At 42.3% G+C, this 24140-nt stretch overlaps 1 protein-coding gene and 1 pseudogene across 1 annotated transcript in view; both read left to right on the top strand.

Moving 5' to 3' along the window:
• Positions 1–14750, top strand: part of LOC124880456 (N-acylneuraminate cytidylyltransferase-like) — a 30294-nt gene extending 15544 nt beyond the window's left edge. Inside the window, exon 9 of the mRNA XM_047385575.1 lies at positions 14239–14750. The gene's annotated coding sequence lies outside the window, so the exon portion shown is untranslated. The remainder of the gene's footprint in view (positions 1–14238) is intronic.
• LOC124880455 lies at positions 1758–14750 on the top strand (annotated as a pseudogene).
• Positions 14751–24140: the final 9390 nt, after the last annotated feature.

The raw sequence follows: 24140 nt of genomic DNA, 5'->3' as shown, positions 1-24140 counted from the left end.
TGCAGAAAGTTAACATCATTGTTCATTTTTGGAAAGGAAAAAGAAATACAGGCTCTCTCAATACTAAAAGAGGATGGTCGGCTCAAACTCCAGTCTCATTGTTTGATTTCTTAGGGTTTAAGGATTAAAATAATATATGGGAGTAGAAAGGTACACAGAGTAATTTCAGATTACTAAGAAATAAAATATTGGAACATTTATCAGCATTTGGATTATTAAAGAGGGGTTATAGTAATAATTTTCTCCCCAGGTCTCAAAATTTAAATAGCCAAATTAAGGAAAACTATGTGTGTCTTCCCTTTAAACAATATGTGGAAAAAAGTCCAGTTTGGAGTCAAGCTTCTTATCTTAATTTCTGATTAAATCAAACACTGCAGTTTTTGTTTTGTTTGGGTATACCATAAAAATGTCAACACCGGCTTAAAATACTTCTTTGCATTTAACATGAGCAGAGAAATTCTGGAATACAGCTGCGATCAAATTGAGCAAAACAAAAAGAAAATTATAACAATAACTCTCAGGATTGTAGTTATTATTATAGAGTTACAGTACAAATAATTGGCAAAAGGTTTCAGCATCAGTGAATTTGGATTCATTTAAGAGAAAACTGTTGCTGTGCTTCTAAATAGTTTTAGATCTCTTTGGACTATGTGCACTCATCTTAAAAAAGGATCCTGAAGATTGTCATAACAAAATTGATCAATTATAGCATTAAAAGATATGGCTGAGAAAACATATTCTGAACAGAGATTGTGAAAAATGTCTTTGAATTCTTGAAGCTTCAGATTTGGCCATTTGTCTGTCTCTGATGTTTGTCTTTGTTTTGTTGGACTGAATGTTTGATTATATGTTGCATGAAACAATAATCCATGTTTAGAATAATGTTTCTAAATCCCAGATTGATTAAAACTTTGAGTTTTCAGGAGAGTTAAGAAGCAGCTTGTTTCTGAGGTAGGTGCATGTTAACAGTTTTGCAGTTTAAGTTACGCTAATATGGGTTTGAATGAAGAAACTGTGGTTCCGCCCATAGGCTGCCCATCAAAGGTTAGTTCTGCCTGACTCCGCCCACCTACCAGGTTGGTTCACACCTTTGTTGTCATGGTAACGCTCAGCACCTCCCTTCCTGAGTTTTAACACTGTTTAAGAGACAATAGAATCAAAATGCTTGTAGTGATTGTTGCCTTAATAACATGTTTTTATGGATGTAGGATGACTTTTAGATTTATGTGTTTTACTATTAAAAGGTTAATGAAATAGTTTAAACTAGTTTGAAGAATTAGTTTTGCATACAGAATCACTGGTGATTTATTAGATTGAAAGTTTTCCCTGGTGCCATTAAGCTAATACTTTTCTGAGTCCTAATACTTTTTTGAGTGCGAAAACTTGTTTGGGTGCGAAAACTTTTGAAAGTGTGAATACTTTTGTAAGGTGTAAAAACTCTTTAGGGTGCTAATTGTTATACTACCAACAATACCAAGATAAAATGCAAAAGATTCATTTTGCAGGGAAATGGTTCCATATTTGGCTCAGATTGTGCGCATTCTTGATTTTTCCTCTTTGAGAGAAGTTAGTTTTCAGCTCTGTGAGGCGACCTTGACAAAGAGATGCAGCTGCCTGAGAACAGAGATAACACTTCTGCACAAAAGGCAGAAGCCTGTCTCTGCTGAGAGATGGGGATTGTAACTCTGCCCTGCATGTGTCGGGCTCAAAGTCCACGGGCACATTCCAGTTATCAATAAAACCAGCTTTATCTCCAACAATAAACAATTGAAAACGGCCAAGGACTGGAGTTTGACACGTCTGCTAGAGTCTAAATGGCTGCACCAAAACGTCGTGCCTCCGACGACAATGAGTTCCTGGACGGAACCAGCAGCTCCAAGAAGTCGTGTCCGGGTGGCAGCAGAACCAGCAGCTCCAAGAATCCTGGACACGTAGCTGCTCTGATTCTGGCCCGAGGTGGAAGCAAAGGGATCCCGCTGAAGAACATCAAGACTCTGGCTGGGGTCCCCCTCATCGGCTGGGTGCTGAGAGCGGCTATTGACTGTGGGAAGTTCGACAGGTGGGTTCTACGTTATGTACCGACTTCTGGACACGAAGCTGAAGTTTGTTTCCAATTCTAGCTTCCGAATCAGGAAATGGCTAAAGGTCGATTCCACTTAATGTTTCACTACATTCAGCATCTTTAATCTACTCTAGTTAAAAAACTACAACACCTAGACACTTCAGACCTGGACTGGATTATTTTAAACTGATGGCAGAATAATTAAAACCAAGTTTGTGATTTGTGAAACTTCTATAAAGGGAGATTTCAGCAATTGTGATCTAGGTACTAAAAAAGTGCTGAAATCGCACCTTATTGGGGTTTCACAAATCAGAGAAAGGTTTCACAAATAACCAACTTGGTTTTAATTATTCTGCTATCAGATGAGAATAGTCTCGTCTAGGTGTTGTAGTTTTTTATCTGGACCAGATCTAGTGTGGTCTAGGTACTAAAAAAGTGCCGAAATCGACCTTTATTGGAGTTTTTACAAATCAGAGAACTCGTACTCGTCATCTTCTTCTATATCCGGGACAGGGTCGCGAGGGCAGCAGAGTCACCCAGATGTCATTAATCAACCAATCCACAGATTAAATCCATATAGATCAATTCACCAATTAAATCAATGAATCAACCCTGAGGTCAACCGATCCCAGCTCCTTCAGCCAAATCCACTATATTATTCAAACCTTTCTTCGTTAAATCACTGATTAGTTTTCTATCTCATGCATGAGTTCTCTATTTCTGACGTCTTTTTTACCTCTTTAACTTTTTCACCATTTTCCACAACAACATAGACTAAGTGAATGTCACTCCGTACTTAAATTTGGATCAGTGGAAGTCCAGAAAAAGAGACGTGAGAGCCGAGCCTTGCAGTAAAAGCGTCTGTCTAACAGCTGCCTTGCAGACAAATATTTAAAACAAGTATTTCTGCCTACCTGATGAGATGACTGCGGTCTGTACTGAAGGCTCGGTCCCCCCCACCGCTATATGGGGTTCTCCTTGCAGGATTGGTCTCGTTTGGAACCTGGACAGTCGGACGAGTCCCCACTGTAGTATAATGGGAGTTTTTGGCCCTTTTTCCTCCCTGTAGACCACCGGGTCCGTTTCTCTCCAGTTCCGAGACCTAACCAGGAAAACCAAGTATTTACCTTGTGAAATAATGACAAATGATTAAGTATAAAATGAAGAATTAATGCCAAAATGATCAGTGTACAGAGTATATAATTGAACAGATACAGAGTGACATTCACCTTCGGTACCGGGCCCCCCTCAGACCATCTTAGGGATGAACCGAGAGGAGCAAAGAATGAAGTCCTGCTTTTATCTATGCCTGTTCTTAACCCTCCTAAAGGTTGTCATCCTCTTGTATCAGTTTATCTTTGACTATGTGTTGCATCTTATGTGAAATCAACAGTTTTGTTGCGTAAGCTGTAGCAGTGAGCGGTGCAGCAGATAAGCAACAAGGGCAGAGATATTTAATTAGGGCAGCAAAGAGATTAGAAAAAGCCACAGAATCATACATCCATAACACTGTATTTTGGGTCAGTTCTGTGTTCATGTCAGCCATCTTTTCATCTTGGGTGTTGAATCTTAGATGTAAAGCTTAAATGGCTTTCAGTAGATGTTCCATTGTTGTGTTTGGTTCTGGTATAACCGGGCCAGCAAAAATAAACTTTGTAAGGGTGAACAAAAAATCAAAACAACATAAATTAGAGGTACATTACACACGCTACAGGAAGCTCAGTCCGCCATCTTGTCAGAAGTCCCCAGAATTGAAAAATCAAATTGATTTATTGAACACATTTTGCAGCAGGCATGAAAACAAAAAAGCATTTTTCTCTTAGTTTGCTCTTTAGTTATGTCACACAATAAGCAGTCTTGAAGAAGAACTTGAAAACGCAGTTTGAAAGATCTATTAGCTGTTGGGAGTTATGATTATTGATTGATTAATCTTGATCAATAATTATAATTAAAAATCATAATTTGACAAAATCAATTTCTTAACCAAAATCCTCATTTATGAATCAAGACCAGAGATGTTTCTGGTGTTGTAATTGTGGCTCAACGCCTTTGACAATTACAACCGTTAAATACTCATTAATAACTATTACCAGAGATGTCACTGTTTAATCGACCGTTTCTGCCGAAACGTGTGAAACTTTAACTTTATCTTGACTGACGAATAACTCTTGCACAAAATAAACACAGAACGCCTTCTGTTATCATCTACATGAATATTTATTAAATCACCTACTCAACATGCAAAGTTCTACATAAAAGGGGTAAATGATCTAACTAAGCAAAAAAAATAAAGAAAACAGCAGTGTGTGTGTATAGGATCAACCAGCAGTTATGGCAAAAATGAGAATATGACGAAGGGGGGTGGTGGTGAGTGGAGAGTGGGGCGCAGCTCCAACTGTAACTCAGTGATACTCAGTCATAAAACTTCCGCCAACTCCTGAGCAGACAAAGAGTTATAAAACCTTTGGCGGCAAGCTAGCCAACAGTGAGGTTGAAGATAAAGAAAATGGGGAATTTCACCATGAGGTTATTTCAGCAGTCCAGTCTCACAGCACACCTGCGCTGGCTCTCAGGTGGTAAAACACGCACAGAGCTAGGAGCGCAGCAGCTTCAGACATCAGCACAGCACATCAATGTTCAATAAGCAAGGTTACATGCACATATCATTCGGAACACATTAGATTCTAACTGCACTATTCCTAATAAAGAAATAAAAAGATTAAAATAAAGGATGGGTTTTACTTGGTGAAGTTTCCTTCTAGGGCAGCGAGTGAGAGGGAAAAAGGGGGGTGAAGCGTTGGGGTGAAGCGTTGCTGCGCGTCCGCAGTTAAACTCCAAGAAGTGGTCAGTCTTCGTCCTTTGGCCTTCTTGGCGAAAAGGGAAAAACGTGATCTGACCATCAAAGTCGACTTAGGATGAAACACGGTGGCGATCCGTCTCCTCGAAACTCCGTGTTTTTAGTTACGTGTTAAACTCACGTCTTCGATCGGCAAAGTGAAATTTCTGGCCTTCCTAGTCCAGAAACCTCAGTTAGGAATTGTTCGTTGGCCAACGAGAGAGAATAAATGAGATCCACTTGGGACTCTTCTCCAGGTGATGCTTCAGATGTTGGGGATCGGGTCACGATCTCCAGCTGAAGGCGGGGTGTTCAAAATAGGTGCCTCCATATATAGCGCCCTGTGATGTCAGACTTGGGGCGTCCCGTCATATCAGTCGCAATGTTCGACAGGATATGTAGGAGCGGACTGTCCTGGATACAAAATGGCCGATGCCATTGGAGGCACAGTGACGTCCAACAACGTGCAGATAGTCCAATACTCAGCAAACAAGTGGTCCAACATAGCAAATTGATTTATGAAATTTTATAGTTCTTGTATAATTATGTCAGTAACTCTTGAATATTGTTCCAGATCATCAATTTTTTTGTCTTTTTCTTTGACCATGTTCTCTAATTTACTCACTTTTTCCATTAAATTCAAAAGTTTTTCTTGTTGCGTTGCTGCTTTAGTGATCTCACCAGACATGAAGTTCAGTGATTTCTTTATTTCTTCCAGCTCCTCCTCTAATCCAGGGTTGTTTTTAGGTGGCATTTTGCAATCTTATAAAGAGTTTAACAGTAGCAATATCACAATGCCTCACCAGTTCCTCAGCAGTAATATTAATAATAATAGCAGCAGCAAAAGCAGCAGAGTGCCTCACCTGCTCATCAGCATCAGTAGCAGCTGCTGGGGTTGATGATTGTTGCTGCGATGCCTGTTTGCTGTAACTCTTTCTCTTAACTTCAGCTTTGCTTTTCAACGTTTTCTGCAACGTCTAGTTTACAACACAGGAAACACCTCAGGATGTAGTCACTCTCTCACACAGCAACAGCAGCAAACCCTCCTCAACCGAGGATATATATGTATACGTGTGTGTGTATGTATATATATATATATATATATATATATATATATATATATATATATATATACTATTAACAGAAGTTAACAGAAATCATAGTGCAGGAAAATATATGTGTCCAGTGTAAAACAATAAAACATAAAGGTTTGAAGTTATTTTAATACCAGCAGAAATCCCATTTAAAGAATTGCACTCTGGTAATAAAAATGGTGACTAAAGAAGATTGATCTATTTAACTTAAAATCCTTCTAAAAGACTTAAACATGCAGAGCAGTGTGGCCCCAGGACCAGGATTGTCTCAAAGCTGTTAATGCCATAAATTAAAGAAAATGGAGGATGAGACATTTCTCCTTTTTTCTCATTATTTAGCCTCCAAGCAGCTTGTTTTTCATGTGTTCTTGAGCAACGTTTCTCCAGGCTTTCTGAAAGGTTTAATAGTTGTTCTTTGGACTTTTGCTGTTTTTTTTAATACTGACTTTTAGTTCAGTTCTTTATTGCTAAGACATCTACCTTGGTTTGCATAGTGGGCATCATGTCTCCTTTAATTTGTCACATAGGTTTTATTTTCTCCTGGAGATTCAGGAAATCTTTGACAAATGGAGGATTTTTCAGGGATATTGACTGGAACATGACATTAAAATCTGTTTTTTCTTGTTTCCTTTGTTACATTTAATAAGAAAAAATCTGATATTTCAGTCTTTGACCTGCTGATGAGCAACCAGAGCCAATCAAGTGGAAATTGTCTGATTCTGATCTTTGGCCAGTCAGTTGGTTCCTTTCTTTTTTCTAAGTATAATTTTAAATCACAAACATTGATTCATGGCTTGAGTTTAGGAGCCTTTTATGCCCGAGTAATTCATAGTTCAGTATTAAGATGCTTATTGTTTGGTGGAAAAGGTCAGGAACTGCCAGGATTTAAAATCTATAGAAAAAAGCAGCAAAAGTATAAAGAAAAATCACCAGAACCCTGAAGACCTCTTGATCATGACCCACTTAAATGGTTGCTAGAACTTTGCCTGGTTCTGAGGGATCTAAACGGAAATGAGGGACAGTCTGACCCTTACTTATTGGCATTAATGAGGGTTGTCCTTCTTTTAATTTTATAAAACATGAATGAAACTAGCTGTAAGATCATTTCTTTCTACCCCAGCTCTCTAACCTTGCAGATGCCCCACGCTCCAAACTAGTGGATCAGTTTCTTATCTTACATCCATCAGGAAAAGTTTTAATCTATTTTATTTATAATAATGTAAGAGGAACAAGAAGAAAATCTGCATGAGAGAAAGACTCAAAGCTTTTATTCAGTCCTTGTTTTGAAAGATTTAATTTCGGTCTCTCTTTATATCAGTTTAAGGTGGTTCACCGAGGTGACCTGTAATCCCAGTTAGCTCAGATCTACCTGGGTTTGGGTCCTCGCTTTGACGGGTGGCAGCGGTGAGACATTAATCCAAATGTTGGACATGTCCTGCTGAAGAAACATTTTAGAAGCAGAGCTTTTACTCCCTAAATAAGGCCTCTGACCTGATATTGACCCTTAACCCTCTGGGTGAGGACGATGCATGTAAAGCCTTGGCTGCTGTCCAGGTGTCCTGCATTAGTGAGATAAAGACACGTCCACCCATATTCGCTGGCTTTGAGACCTGCTGTCTCTGTGTTGAAAGGATTTACTGTTCTATTCTGGCAGAATCTGTCCACTGTAGAGCGATAAAGAGGCACGGACTCCACAAGAATAGTGGCAAGAAGAAAGAAGTCCTATTTGCAGTCTGTCACAAACCATGTAGAGACACGACAAAAATGGATGAACATCAGAGCAAAACTGAACTTTCTAGCCGACACTAAAGTGTGTCTGTGAAAATATGAACCCTCCTCATCTCTCTGAATTCACTATCAGGGGATTAGATCCTCGGAAATAAGTCTGATTGCAAATCTGACAAAACTTGAAATCAGTGTTTGCAGATCTTCTTGATCCAACCTGACTGAGTTTGTTGTATTTAGTTTAGACGTTTTGGTAAATTTCAGTCTCTGAATTTGCAAAGCTGGTAAATAAATACCACAAATCTCACATTTTTATTTATAATAATATTACAAACTATGTGTCCATTTCTTTAAATTTCACAGTTATGCATGACCTAAAATCCCAAATAAGTTGCAATATGAGTAAATGTGAAAAGGTTCAAGGTGTACGGATACTTTTGTAAGAGATTATATATTATTGAATTATTCTGGACTGAAAAGAAACGTGAATTAAATTGAGTTTATGATATTTATTGTTGTTTTTATGTCTTGTTTTCAGTGTCTGGGTGTCAACAGACCACGATGAGATTGAAAAAGTTGCCAAATCCTGGGGGGCCAAAGTCCACCGCAGGAGCCCAAAAGTCTCCAAGGACTGTTCCTCTTCCCTGGAGACCATAAAGGAGTTTCTCGAGGAAAACCCATGTATGAGAAGCTCACCTGGACACAAGATGTCTGTCACTGAATTTATCCCCGGTGTGACCCAAAGGTTCAGGTTGGAAAATTACTGATTATGGTTTTTCTTTTCACAGACGTGACGGTGGTCTGTCACATCCAGGCTACGTCTCCGTGTCTCCACCCGTCGCACTTACAGGAGGCCCTGAAGAAGATCACTGAGGACAGATTTGACTCAGTCGTCTCTGTGGTCCGGAGACACCAGTTCCGCTGGAAGGAGGTCAAGGAGGGAAGTGAGTCAAACAAACTCCTGACCTTCAGGATGAACTTCATCCTCCCCAGTTTGACTCATTCAGGGTTCGGTTCTGCTGTAGGTTTTAAAGAACCTACAACAGAACATGTTCTCCATCTGAGGTTCTCTGTGTGAATGCTTCTGCTGTCGCCTTTTCTTCAACCTAAGATGTTTCTCCTCCTTCTTTCCAGGTGACCAATGCACTCAGCCGGAGAATCTGGACCCTAAGAATCGTCCGCGGCGTCAGGACTGGGATGGAGAGCTCTATGAGAACGGCTCGTTTTACTTCGCCACCACAGACATCATCATGAAGAAGGGAAGCATGCAGGTTAACTCTCAGCCCCTCACATTTTAATCTAGAAGCCTTGTTCTGACATGGACTCAGCTTTTCATCAGTCCACACATTTCTGATCTGGTTTTAGGTTGCAATCATTCTCCAAGCCTAATCGAGTCTCCTTCATTGATTCCAAGTCCTGCCCTGTTGTGTGTTTGTAATCATTGTTCCGTTGTTTCTAAGTTTCCAGCATCCAGTGGTTAGTGAGTTGAAGTTTGGTCTTCCTCCATCATCATGTCATCCACTTTGTGCTATACATCAGAACCATGGTACTGCCACATCCATGCTAATCAGGTGGTGCAGCTTTTTGGGCTCTTAAGGCCTCAATGTGACTCCTCCAAACATACATCTTCTCAATGTGGCTAAATAGCTCAGTCTTCGTCTCGTCCGACCATGAAACTTTTCTCTGGAGGACAAATGGCTTGTCCACGTGGACCGCAGCACGTTTTCACTTGTGTTTGAGCCGAGGCTTTTATTGTAGTGAGCGCCTTCTCAGTCTATGACGTAAAATTATCTTCTCATGTTGCAGCATCTTCAGGTTCATGGCAGGCTTGATCTTTGGTTGCTCCTGATCAAGCCAACCGGTTTCCTTACACCTAAGTTGGGGTCAGTTGGTTGAAACTTGGACACATTTGGATGTTCCAGCAGGACAATGAGCCCAAACACTCGGATATTTATATCTATTTTAAATTTATAGACTATGCCTAAAAGCCACGTCTGTGCCAGAAACCAACCAATTTAAAGGAACTCTGCCAAAAAGTGGACACACATTGATCCAGAATTCAAGGTTCAATTGTGCTTATAATTAATGCTACATGGAGTAACAAATGTTACGCTGAAACTTTGTTTTTCATCCCCTGTAGACTATTGTTGCAAATTCGCATCAAACCACAACACAGCCAGGGTGGTGTTTATTTACCACTAATGCCTCTTAATAGATATTCTACACATGCCAAGGATCTATTATAAACACTTTGCCGCCATCTAGTGGTCAGAGTTATGCCCAGTTATGTCTGATTCACCAATTTTTACACTGAAAACCTAAATTCATGTTTGTTACGGTTAAATTAACAATCTCTATTTAACTTTGAATCCGTTTGACAGAAAAAAATAAAGGCTCAGGCAGTAAGGTGTTGAAATTCCCTGATAATGGTTCAATAAAATTATGTTCAACATGAATGGCAATCACTTCCGTGACGACCGGATGTTTCACCAGAACTGTGTTGATCAGTTTTAAACATTCAGCTGCTCTGATGTTGGTGTCGGACTCTCTTCAGGGAGGTAAGGTCGCCTACTTTGAGATGGAGCCGCAGCACAGCGTGGACATCGACATAGACATCGACTGGCCCGTGGCAGAGCATAGGGTCCTCAGGTGAATTGAGACCTGTATTTAATGGTTCGACTGATTTAACCCCTAAAAGAAATTATTATTATTTCAGATTCTTCAGCTTATACCTTCAGACCTTCTGATTTAGATTCTCCATTTTATATTTCAGTCATTTTTCTGTCAGGAGGTCCTGCTGTACTTTTTTCTACTATTTATTTTTGGGTTCTGTGCTTCCAACAGGTACGGTTACTTCGGCCGGGGAGTGTCCATGATGTTCTGTAAGGTCTCCGGATGTTTGACCGATGGAAAGGTCTTTCTGTCCGTGTCTGGAGAGGACTCGGTCTCTATCCACACTAGAGACACAGCAGGGCTCAGGATGCTGCAGAAAGACGATGTGAAGGTCGGCTCTGTCGTCTTCATCAACGGCGTAATGAAGCTTTAACCTGTGTCCCATAATGCATCACATCTTCTCTGTTCTCCAGGTGGTGCTGATGATCTCAAAGGAGGACCTTCTGATGAAATCTCTGATTACAAAACTGAAGACGATGACTGGCTGTGAGGTCATAATGGTCGGAAAGGATCCACTGAAGGATGTGCAGTCGATAGTGGAGAAAAATAAGCTGGACTGGAAGGATGTGGCCTACATGGGTAAAAACCTGGACTTTTAAAGTATTTCTGATTTGGTCAAGTTGCTTCTTAAAAAAACACTTAAAATGTTGGGATATTTTGAAGGAAATGAATGTTTGAACTGTCAAACTAAATATTTATCTATAGTCTTTTATCAAACAAGCTGCTGGTGCTAAAACTAAAGAAATGTGCGTAATAGACTGAAAACTTACTCGTACTTGTAGTCTTCCGCTTTATCCGGGACCGGGTCGCGGGGGCAGCAGACTCAGCAGAGACGCCCAGACGTCCCTCTCCCCAGACACCTCCTCCAGCTCCTCCGGTGGAAGCCCAAGGTGTTCCCATGCCAGCCGAGAGACATAGTCCCTCCAGCGTGTCCTGGGCCGTCCCCTGGGCCTCCTCCCGGTGGGACGTGCCTGGAACACCTCCCGAGGAAGGCGTCCAGGAGGCATCCGGTATAGATGCCCGAGCCACCTCAACTGGCTCCTCTCGATGTGGAGGAGCAGCGGCTCTACTCTGAGCCCCTCCCGGATGGCCGAGCTCCTCACCCTATCTCTAAGGGAGTGCCCAGCCACCCTACGGAGGAAGCTCATTTCAGCCGCTTGTATGCGGGATCTCGTTCTTTCGGTCATGACCCAAAGTTCATGGCCATAGGTGAGAGTAGGAACGTAGACAAACCAGTAAATCGAGAGCTTCGCTTTTCGGCTCAGCTCTCTCTTCACCACAACGGACCGGCACAGCGTCCCCATTACTGCGGCAGCCGCACCGATCCATCTGTCGATCTCCCGCTCCATTCTTCCCTCACTCGTGAACAAGACCCCGAGATACTTAAACTCCTCCACTTGAGGCAGGAACTCCCCTCCAACCTGAAGAGGACAAGCCACCCTTTTCCGGTCGAGAACCATGGCCTCTGACTTGGAGGAGCTGATCTTCATCCCAGCCGCTTTACACTCGGCTGCGAACCGCCCCAGCGCATGCTGTAGGTCTTGGCTAGAGGGGGCCAGCAGGACCACGTCATCCGCAAAAAGAAGAGACGAAATCCACTGGTCCCCAAACCAGACCCCCTCCGGCCCTTGGCTGCGCCTAGAAATCCTGTCCATAAAAGTTATGAACAGGACCGGTGACAAAGGGCAACCCTGCCGGAGTCCAACATGCAACGGGAACAGGTCCGACGTAGTGCCGGCAATGCGAACCAAACTCCTGCTCCGCTTGTATAGAGACCGGATGGCCCCTAGTAAAGGGCCCCCGATTCCATACTCCTGGAGCACCCCCCACAGGGCATCACGAGGGACACAGTCGAATGCTTTCTCCAGGTCCACAAAACACATGTGGACTGGTTGGGCAAACTCCCATGAACCCTCGAGTACCCTGTAGAGGGTACAGAGCTGGTCCAGTGGGGACGAAAACCACACTGCTTCTCCTGAAGCCGAGGTTCAACTATCGGCCGGACTCTCCTCTCCAATACCCTGGCGTAGGCCTTACCAGGCCTCCGGTCACCCTTCTTATGAAGGGGGGCAACCACCCCAGCCTGCCAGTCCAGAGGCACTGTCTCCGACCGCCACGCAATGTTGAAGAGGCGAGTTAACCATGACAGCCCCACAACATTCGGAGACTTGAGGTACTCAAGGCGGATCTCATCCACCCCCGAATCCCTGCCACCACGGAGCTTTTTAACCACCTCGGTGACTTCAGACTGGGTGATGAAAGATTCCAACCCCGAGTCTCCAGCCTCTGTTTCCACCAGGGAATGCGTGATGGCAGGATTGAGGAGGTCTTCGAAGTACTCCTTCCACTGCCCAATAATGTCCTCAGTCGAGGTCAACAGCCTCCCACCCCCACTGTAAACAGTGTTTGCGAAGCACTGCTTCCCCCTCCTGAGGCGCTGGACAGTTTGCCAGAATCGCTTCGAGGCCAACAGGTAGTCCTTCTCCATGGCCTCACCGAACTCCTCCCATGCCCGAGTTTTTGCCTCTGCCACAGCCCGGGCCACGGCACGCTTGGCCTCGCGGTACCCGTCAGCCACCTCAAGAGTCCCACAAGCCAACCACCGCCGACAGGATTCCATCTTCAGCTTGACAGCGTCCCTTACTGCCGGTGAAAACTTGCATTAATAAATATATGAAAGTATCTTTGCTGAATGTGGCCTGTGGGCCTTGTGGCTGACATATTGGATTTTAACCGATCCCTTGTAGCTCTGGCTGTATGTCTAGGATCCTTGTCCTGCTGGGAGCTGAACCTCCACTCCAGTGTTATTTAAACTTTATTTAAACCAGTTAAAGCATTTTCTTCAGTAAAAACATAATCATTATTTTGATATTTTCTCACTAAAACACATTTTAAAGTCAGCATGATTTAAGGCAGAGCTGTGCTCCCAGACGGGTACAGATTTGCCGCCCCTCGGTCTCCCAGCAACCAGCACAGCCGAGCCTCAGCACACTTTGCGGTTGGACCATCCTTTTCCCAGAGAGCAGATCGTATTGCTTCCAAGGGTCAAAATGTCATGTTGTTGGTTTTTCAGCATTAAGGTGGAATACTTTATTTCTTCTAATACTCTTGGATTATTTTATGTTCAGCAAAATGTAAACGCAACAAACTATAAACTGACAACAAAGTAACAAAATCTGACAACAAGGCAGCAAAAATACTTTAAACTAACTGTGGAAAAAGAAAGATAGAGAATGGAAAATTATTTGGATTTAATGGCTTCACTTTCTATTCCTTTGCCTAAAGGTTGTATTTGTCCACCCATTCATCCATCCGTTCGTCCATCCATCAGTCTGCCAGATCATCCGCCCATTTTTTTTTTTACAGGTTCTACATTTAAACCCTGACCAGTGTGGAAACATTTGCCACAGATCCACATTGAACTTTTATATTTATTCGTCTAAAATAGGCTAAAAGGAACTTTGGAAATTAGCTTGTGGAAAAGTCTTTAGTTTGGTGAACTAAAGCTGCAGTAAACCAGTCTCTCTCATGGTTGTGTTTTGTTGGTGGAGCAGTAAAGTGTTTCAGTGTAAATATTTTCCTAAATGTCCTCACCCAGGAAACGATACGGCAGACGCCAGCTGTCTGAAAGTGGCCGGTGTGAGCGCAGTACCTGCAGACGCTCCACCAGAAGCCGCTCAAGCAGCCAAGTACACCTGCAAGAACGCCGGAGGGGGGGGGGGCCGTGAGAGACTTCGTCGAACACGTGCTGCTGCAGAAGGAGCAGGTCAAAGCCCAGATGAAGCAGGACCGGATCGACCGCAACAACTTCTGATAGCAGCCTACAGGAACGACAGTCATTAGGGCACATTAAATTAATTTAATTAATTTAATTATAATGATTAAAATGGGGGTGTAATTGAAGAAATAATGAATGTGAACAATTTGGTAGTTTTGAATGATGGGAGTGGAACAATAATTAATTAATTTTAGAGATAAAACGGCGTCAGCAACTGATTTAACATTAGTTTCAGATTCTCTAGCAGGTGTTTGTTTATGGAAAGTAATTAATAAAACAACTACAGGAAGTCATCATTACCCTATTCTGACCCAAGTAAAGCTACAAAAATGGGATGAAGAAATTGTGTTTTAGATCTGCAGATTGGGAAACCTTTAGGAATAATAGTGAAATAAAAATACAAAAAGTGGATATAAATGGTAGTTATAATGATTTAAATTTTTCTGTTGTAATGCTATTTTAGAAGCAGCTAGTCAGGCTATAAGGATGAAAGCTGGGAAAATGGAAAGAAAATTGGTACCCTGGTGGACAACAGAATGTACTTGAACTATTAAGATATATAAATATATATATTACACCTTCCTACATTTATCTATTATTGTCTTAATGTGTAAACCCCGTGTCATTGTTCAATTCTTTCCAACTCTTGACCAAATCATTTCAACTTGATTTTTTCATCAACTCTTTTCTGTGTGAAAAACATTATTTTAGTTTTATCCACAGAAAACTTAAAACCCCATTGATCTGGCTGAACTGCTAGGTAGCCACTCCCCTCTGCTGCATCTTTCTGTGGCTTCTCTGCTTGTTAGTGATGAGAACCAGATGGACTCAATCTCCTAGCAATCAGAGAGTGCAGGTACATTTGGTGTGACTGACCTGTCACTCCTGTTCTGAAGAAGTGCCACAGCATGAGAAGCAAGCAGTGCTGGTAGCATATGGAAATTGAGAACTGTGCGAAAGTTTCTACAAACAGTGAAGGACAGCCGGTAAGCCTCACAATGCTGTTGTTCATTTCTTGAATCTCAGTGGAGCAGCATATGGACTCTGAGTGATTGTTGAACATTTTAATATTATTGAAATCAAGCGTGTAAAAGGAAAAAAAATACACCTTGAAATAGTGGAGGAGCTTCAAAAGGTCCCACCAGTTAAAGGCAACCAGCCCAGGAAGATTGTTGAGCTAATTCAAACGGTAGAAAAAGCTCTGATAGATCTTGAAGAGCTTGGTGCAACTGGTGCTATAAAGAACCCCCTTATAACAAAAGCAATAGAAAGTAAACTTCCAGACAGCCTGAAGAAGGAATGGCTTTTCCATATAGCCAGCAAAGGGACTGAGGCTGAACAAGACAAATGATTTGTCTACCTCCTGAAATTTCTTCAAGGTCAAGAAGGAATTTATGAAAAGCTGGATCAATTGAAGGACAAGGAGTCAAAATCGAGGTCTGAAACAAGCCAAGCCCGGACCAGAACTTCTATTCAGTCAACAAACATGTCTCAAGGATGTGTGGTGTGATGTGACGGGAAGCATAAGAAAAGGCTGTACTTCTGTAAAAAGTTTTGTATGCTCAAGCTGTCAGAAAAGAAGGAAGCTGTTAAGAAACTGGGGGCCTGCAAAAAATGTCTGGAGACTCATAATGAGTATGAGAACTGTAAAACTGAATTTCTGTGCAGAAGGCCAGACTGTAAGGATCAACGCACTGCAGAGCAGCATTATTATCTCTGTCCAAAAGCCGATGTGTCCAGAGAGCATTTTATTCAGAGGCGCAAAGACACTACAGTGGGAGGTGACATAGCAGGTAGCTACACCCAAGCACAAGAAGATTTCATTAAAGGCCTTCCACCTGAACAGGCAGAGAAGTGTCGTCATGTCTTCTGTAACGCAGTGGCTAAGACATCTATGTCCAATCAGCCCAACCTTTTGGCAAAGAATGGTTTGGTGGAGTGGCCTGTCATCACGATGCTCTTAGAGGTCACAGATAATGCAGGACAAAAAGATTGGGACTCTAATTGATCTAGCATCAGATACCAACTATATAACATATGATGCAGCCGATCGATTAAACTTGAGAAGTGAAGCCATAACCCTGGTTGTCCACGGTGTGAGAGGAATGAAAGTTCAAGTTACCACAAGATGGTACCTCCTAAAGATCCGGGTCAGAACAGAAAGGGGAAACTTCAGGTCCCACCAACTCCTCTGCTATGGTTTGGACAGCATTGCTGTTATCCATCAACATGTAACTGAAAAAGCACTTCAAAAGTTCTTCCCAGACATCCCCCTCTGTGAACTCGTGAGACCAAAAGAGATACAGCTGTCGATAAGTCACAAAGGCCAGCTGGTTCCACAGAAAATATATGCTGTTGGATATCTTGTATTATGGGATGGACCATTGAGAAAGACAGTCGGAGGAACACAACCTGGGCTGTTTGAAGGGGCTACATTCACAGCGCACCAATCCAGAACCCACTTCACCAGGTCAACGAGAACTGCTGCAGTGATGTATAAAGAGCATGTATGCTCCTCATCTACCATCAAGCATTTTAGCTTCGCGGCTACCACTCGTGATTTCCTTGAATGGTGGAAGTGGGACAGCATTGGTGCTGCTTGCATCCCAAAATGTGGAGGCTGCCGCTGTGGCAACTGCCAGCCCGGCGGCAAAGAAATGACCTTGGCTGAAAAAAGAGAATTAGAAGTGGTGAAGAGTGGACTGACATATGTTGGTGCTGATGACCACAGCGACAGTCCCCGTTGGCATGCAAGCTATCCATGGCTCAAGGACCCCTCCACATTGCCAAACAATAAAAAAGCAGTGGAGGTGACCTTTCTCAGAACAGAGAGACAACAGGCCAAGGAACCCCTGTGGAAAAAGGCTTACAGTGCTCAAGTTCATGAAATGGTTGACCGGCAGGCTGCAAAAAAGCTGACCGAAGAGGATTTAAATACCTGGAAAGGACCTGTCTGGTACATAAGCCATCTCATTGCTCCCAACCCGCACTCTGTTACAACCCCTGTGAGACTTGTCTGGAACAGCAGTCAAAAGTATAAAGGTCAAAGTCTAAATTATCTGCTGTTGAAAGGTCCTGATGTTCTCAATTCCATCCGAGCAGTCCTCCTCAAGTTCCGCCAGGGCTCTTTTGCCGCTCTGGGAGACATCAGAAGAATTTACAATTCTGTCTGGCTTGAGGAGCGAGAGGTCCATCTGCACTGCTTCTTGTGGCGTGATTCAGAGGATGAGGAGTTGGAAAAGTATGCAATTACGCGGGTAAACATTGGGGACAGACCAGCAGGTTGTATAGTGCAACTCGCCATGAGGGAGAAAGCTAACCTTCCTTAATTCAGCCACATGAAAGATGAGTGTCAAGTGTTACGTGAGCACAGCTATGTTGATGACATATTAATTCAATTCAGTTTATTTATATAGCGCCAATTCACAACACATGTTGTCTCAAGGCACTTCACAAAAGTCAGGTACATACATTCCAATTAATCCTAATCATTGAACAGTGCAGTCAGATTCAGTTATTTATTCAAATTGGATAAAAAGTTTTTCTGTCTAAGGAAACCCAGCAGATTGCATCCAGTCAGTGACTTGCAGCATTCCCTCCTCCTGGATGAGCATGTAGAGACAGTGGACAGTCACTGGCGTTGACTTTGCAGCAATCCCTCATACTGAGCATGCATGTAGCAACAGTGGAGAGGAAAAACTCCCTTTTAACAGGAAGAAACCTCCAGCAGAACCAGGCTCAGTGTGAGCGGCCATCTGCCACGACCGACTGGGGGTTTGAGAGAACAGAGCAGAGACACAAAGAGAACACAGAAGCACTGATCCAGGAGTACTTTCTATGGGAAGGAAAAGTAAATGTTAATGGATGTAGCTCCTTTAGTCGTTTCACCTAGAAAGAAAGAACAGATAAACTCTGAGCCAGTTTTCAAGGTTAGAGTCTGAAAAAGAGCACATATAATTACTCACAGTGAAAGCTCAGTCAATTGCCATGTCTAGGAGAGAGAAAGGGTTAAACACTGAAAAACAGGGCTATGTGGATCATCGGTAGCGGGTGAGCATTAAGTTGTTGCCAGCAGAAGCTCGGACGATTCCCCTCTCCAGAAAGGTGTCACAGGTAGACACAGAGTCAGGCCAGGTGTAGCTTCTAGGAAGAGAACAGAGAGACAAAGTTAAAAACTGAAATAACAGCAAATAATGCAAAATTGGAGAGTAGTGTGAGAATGTAGCGAAGAGGGTGAAAGTGGTCGTTATGTCCTCCAGCAGCCTAAGCCTATAGCAGCATAACTACACAGATAGTTTCAGTTCAGATTATTTAGTTAAACGGCGCTTATTTACAACAATGTCGTCTCAAGGCACCCCACAAAGGGTCCCACTGATGGTCATTGTTACACTAAAAACCACAAGGATTGGGATACCTCTCTCTGTCAGACTGATTATAACCATTGGAAAAGAGAAGGGGTCATACAGGTAGCAGAAATGGAGAGTGTGTTTGCACCTCAACCATAACTGAGCCGGTTTAGGCTAAACCTGACTCCCCCTTACTCCATCCAACAGGGAGGGAAGAAGACGGAGGTAAAAAATAAGTAAAAAAGCCTAAGCCACTCTAACTATAAGCTTTATCAAAAAGGAAAGTTTTAAGCCTAGCCTTAAAAGTAGACAGGATGTCTGCCTCACTGACTAAAACCGGGAGCTGGTTCCACAGGAGAGGAGCCTGATAACTAAAGGATCTGCCTCCCATTCTACTTCTAGAGACTCTAGGAACCACCAGTAAACCTGCAGTCTGAGAACGAAGTGCTCTGTTAGGAACATATGGACCAATCAGATCTCTGATGTCTGATGGAGCTAGATCATTAAGGGCTTTATATGTGAGGAGGAGAATTTTAAATTCTATTCCGGATTTAACAGGGAACCAATGAAGGGTAGCTAAAATAGGAGAAATATGATCTCTCTTTTTAATTTTCATCAGAACTCCTGCTGCAGCATTCTGAATCAGCTGAAGGCTTTTAACTGCATTTTGTGGACATCCTGATAGTAACGAATTAGAATAGTCCAGCCTTGAAGTAACAAATGCATGGACTAGTTTTTCAGCGTCACTCCTGGATAAGATATTTCTAATTTTGGCAATGTTCTGGAGGTGAAAGAAGGAAATCCTAGAAACCTGTTTAATATAGGATTTAAATGACATGTCCTGGTCAAAAGTAACATCAAGGTTTTTTACTTTATTACTGGAGGTCAATTTAATGCCATCCAGGTTAAGTGATTGACTAAGCAGTTTCTTTTTTAAAGATCCCGGTCCAAAGACGACAACTTCTGTCTTGTCTGAATTTAGAAGCAAAAAATGTAAAGCCATCCAAGTTTTTATATCTTCAAGACATGCTTGTAGTCTATCTAACTGGTTGGGCTCATCAGGATTTATGGATACGTAAAGCTGAGTATCATCAGCGTAACAGTGAAAATGTATCCCATGCTGCCTGATAATTTGACCTATTGGAAGCATATATATAGTAAAGAGAATTGGCCCAAGTACTGAACCCTGTGATACTTCACAATTAACCCTGGAGTTTAAAGATGATTTATCATTTACATGAACAAACTGGAATCTGTCAGACAGATAAGATTTAAACCAGCCTAGTGTTGTTCCCCTGATCCCTACAGCATATTCCAGCCTTTCTAAGAGAATTTTGTGATCGACTGTATCAAATGCAGCACTGAGATCTAACAGAACCAGTACAGACACAAGTCCATTATCTGAGACCATAAGAATATCATTAGTGACTTTCAGCAGAGCTGTTTCAGTGCTATGATTAGCTCTGAAACCTGACTGAAACTCTTCAAACAGGTCATTGCTGTATAAATGCTCACACATTTGATTAGCAACAATTTTCTCAAGAATTTTAGATAAGAATGGAAGATTGGATATAGGTCTGTAATTTATTAAGTCATCTCGATCAAGCGAAGGTTTCTTAAGTAAAGGTTTAATTACAGCTACCCTAAAAGCCTGCGGTACATATCCATTTACTAAAGATAGATTAATCACATCTAAAATGGGGCTGGTAATCAGAGGGAACACTTCCTTAAATAATTTGGTTGGGATTGGGTCTAACATACAAGTTGAAGGTTTAGATTAAGCTAATATTTCTGATAACTCAGGAAGCTCCACAGGATCAAAGCAGTCCAAACACCGATCAGCTTCTACAGTTACTTCCAATGTTGTCTCACTTGCTGAGGATGAAGTAATCATCTTCAGGAGTATGTCAAAGATTTTCTTTTTAATAGAATCAATTTTATTTAAGAAGAATCCCATAAAGTCATGACTGCTGAGAGCTAAGGGAATGGATGGTTCAACAGAGCTATGACTCTGTGTAAGTTTAGCAACTGTACTACAGAGAAACCTAGGATTATTCTTGTTCTCTTCTATTAATGATGAGAAATAAGCTGTTCTAGCTTGGCGAAGTGTCTTTTTATACAACTGTAGGCTATTTTTCCAGATTAAGTAGGAATCCTCTAGGTGTGTAGAGCGCCATTTTCTCTCCAATTTTCTTACATTGTGCTTTAAAGTACGCAGCTCTGAATTAAACCAAGGAGCTAGCCTCCTATTAATGATTACCTTCTTTTTCAAGGGGGCTGCATTGTCTAATGCATCATGCAATGATGAAGAAACACTATGAACAAAAGAATCAATTTGTGAAGGGGCAGAAACAGAATTATTGCCCTTCATTGTGCTTTTCAGTGATAATGAGGAAATTAAAAGTGGAACAGATTCTTTAAAGGTTGTTAGAGCATTGCCTGATAATGATCTACTATAATGAAATTTTCTTTCAGGTGTGGAGTACTCGGTTAAATTAAACTCAAAGGTTATTAAGAAATGGTCAGACAGGACAGGGTTATGAGAGAATATTGTTATGTCTCAATGCCATATGTCAGCACAAGGTCCAGAGAATGAAGACAAAGGTGGGTAGGTTTGTTAATGTTTTTGATCAAAGCCAATTGAGTCTAAGATAGCATTAAACGCTATATTTAGGCTATCACTTTCAGCGTCAACATGAATGTTAAAATCCCCCACTATAATAACCTTATCTGTATTTAACACTAAATCAGATAAAAGGTCTGAAAACTGATCTAAAAATTGAGAGTAAGGGCCTGGTGGACAGTAAAAAACAGAAATGGTTTTAGTGCTATGCAATTTGAATGAGGAAAACTAAGGATTAAATATTCAAAAGAGTTGTAGCTATTGATTGGTCTGGGGCTAATCAATAAATCCGACTGAAATATGGTTGCTACTCCTCCTCCTCACCCAGTTTTTCGAGGAATGTGAAAATTTAAATAATTAGTAGGAGTTGACTCATTTATAGTAACATAATCCTCTTGCTGCAGCCAGGTTTCTGTGAGGCAAAATAAATCAATGTGATTGTCACAGATCAGGTCACTAACTAGCAATGTCTTTGAAGAAAGAGATCTTATGTTCAGTAAGCCGAATTTAATTGCTTTATTTTTCTTTTCGGTCTGAGTTGTGTGTATTTTTATGAGATTTTCCTGATTTCCTCCTTTTAGATTATTTTTTAACCTATTCAAGTTTGGCCGTGGGCGAGACACTGTCTTAATAGGGTAATGGGTGGGTAGCAGTACAGAAGCTGCAGAGAGGAGTATTAAACTATGACCCTGCTTCCTGGTCTGAACCCTGGGTTGTCAGAGGTTTGGAGAACTAATAAATTCGGCCAGATTCCTAGAAAGAAGAGCTGCTCCATCCAAAGTGGGATGGATGCCATCTCTCCGGATCAGACCAGGTTTTCCCCAAAATGTTCGCCAGTTATCAATGTAGCCCACATCGTTTTCTGGACACCACCTAGACAGCCAGCGGTTGAATGACAGCATGCGGCTAAACATGTTGTCACTGGTTAAATCGGGGAGGGGACCAGAGAAAATTACGGAGTCCGACATTGTTTTGGCAAACTTACACACCAAAGCAACACTAACTTTGGTGACCTCCGATTGACGAAACCGGGTGTCATTACCGCCAGCGTAAATAACGATCTTACTGTATTTATGCTTATGGTCGCTGGTGTCTCTAGTGCCACGTTTCTGACTATGGAGCTGCCAATTACCAGAGTTGGCTTCTCAGCGGGTGTGTCGCTGAGCGGGGAAAATCTGTTAGAAACGCAGACGGGTTGGTGGTGACCTGTGGGCTGGGATCTAGGACTATGCTTTCTACGTACCGTCACCCAGCCGGCCTGAGGCCCCGGCTGCGCGAGCTCTGCTGGAGGACTGCTACGGGGAGCTACCCTCGGTGGCTCCGTGCTGGCTAAGGGGCCTCGGCTATCTGCTGGTTTTTCAACAGCGCGGAGCCAACACCCTTGCCTCCAAAGCTACAAAAATGCTACATTTATTACACGTACTATTATCACTGAAGGAGGCAGAGGAGTAACTGAACATCTGACACAGAGAGCAGGAGAGAGGAGAAGACTCAGAGAGAGAAATATTAACATCCCACAACTGCCGCAAAAGACTTAAGGTCATCACAAAGAATGTAGAATTGATTTTAAAAGCAGGAGGATTTGAGCTGAAGCCATGGGTCTTCTCTGGCCAAAATAAGGAAGATAAACTAGAGACATCATCACAGATGATTGTCCTGCCGAATCAACTGAGGGAGGAAATCAATAAGGCACTTGGCCTCGGTTACATTGAAAATGAAGACAAGTTGCACGTCATGGTGAGAATCAACTTCTCCAAGCGAAAGAAAAAAATTAGGCTTGGCCAAGATTTACTGCTAGAAGAGGTGCGGATAAAGACACCACACCCATTGACACGGTGTGAGCTGTTGAGTCAAGTAGCTGGTTTATATGACCCAATTGGCCTGACAACACCAGCAAAGCAAAAAGGGGCCATTTTGGTCCGAAGAGCATTCCAGGAGGCAAAACCAAAGTGTAACATTGTTAAAGACAGGGGTCCTTGCCTTATCTGATGAGCTCCACAGGGATGCGGTTGATCTATTTGAGGAGTATGTACAGCTAAGTAAAATTGCATTTCCAAGAGCCCTTACTCCTCCAGATGTCACTACTGAACCCATTGCAATTACCTTTTCAGATGGCAGTGAAAGCTCATATGGTGCTGTTCTCTACCTACGGTGGAACTGCTGCAAACAAATAACAGTTCGACTAGTGGAGTCAAAAGCAAAGTTGACACCTCCAGACCAGAAAGGAGATGCAGTCAAAGCAGAGCTTTGTGGTGCAGTCTTTGCAAGTCATCTTAAAAAACTACTTTGAGCAGCATGCCCAGATCAAGATCAACCAATGGTACCATTTATTGGACAGTCAAACAATTCTTGGAGCCATTCAGCGAGAGAGTTATGGATTTTGAACTTTCTTCGCTAATAGAATAGGAGAAATTCAAAGCAGTACATGGCTACAAGACTGGTGGTGGATCCCCGGACAGCTTAACATAGCCGACATTGTTACTCGAGGAGCTGGGCCAAAAGAACTTGATGTTAAGTCAGAGTGGCAAGAAGGACCAAAGTTCCTACACCTCCCCGAGTGTGAGTGGCCCATTATGTCTGCAAAAGAGGTGTCTACTGCAGCTCGAGAAAACATTAATAATATGCAAAAGAGGTCATTTGCAGCAGCATTCACCAGAGCCCAAACAAAGAAAGATCAAAGCTCTGGGCAAAGTTCTAAGCGGAGACCTCCTGCTGGGGCAGCTGTAAAAAACTCGGTGGATGAAAGGTGCTTCAGTAGCCTAATGTGTCTGGTCAAGACTGTTTCTTTCATATGGAGAGCTGTCAGAAAATTTATATCTGGAAACAAGTCCATAAAGACGCCAAAGTGGGAGGCGGTGCCAACAAGTGGGGTCATTACTGATTACGAACGTCAGGATGCCTTTAGAAACATCTGTCTTGCTGCTCAAGAGGGGGTGACCTTTCCAGCTACCACTACAGACCGCTTAGTGGTGTACAAAAAGGTAGAGACTGGATTACTAGTCT

This window comes from Girardinichthys multiradiatus, chromosome 14 (assembly GCF_021462225.1).
Source record: "Girardinichthys multiradiatus isolate DD_20200921_A chromosome 14, DD_fGirMul_XY1, whole genome shotgun sequence".
In the NCBI taxonomy this organism is placed as follows: Eukaryota; Metazoa; Chordata; class Actinopteri; order Cyprinodontiformes; family Goodeidae; genus Girardinichthys; species Girardinichthys multiradiatus.
The sequence above is the reverse complement of the archived record's forward strand: the minus strand, read 5'-3'. Positions and strand labels throughout refer to the sequence as shown.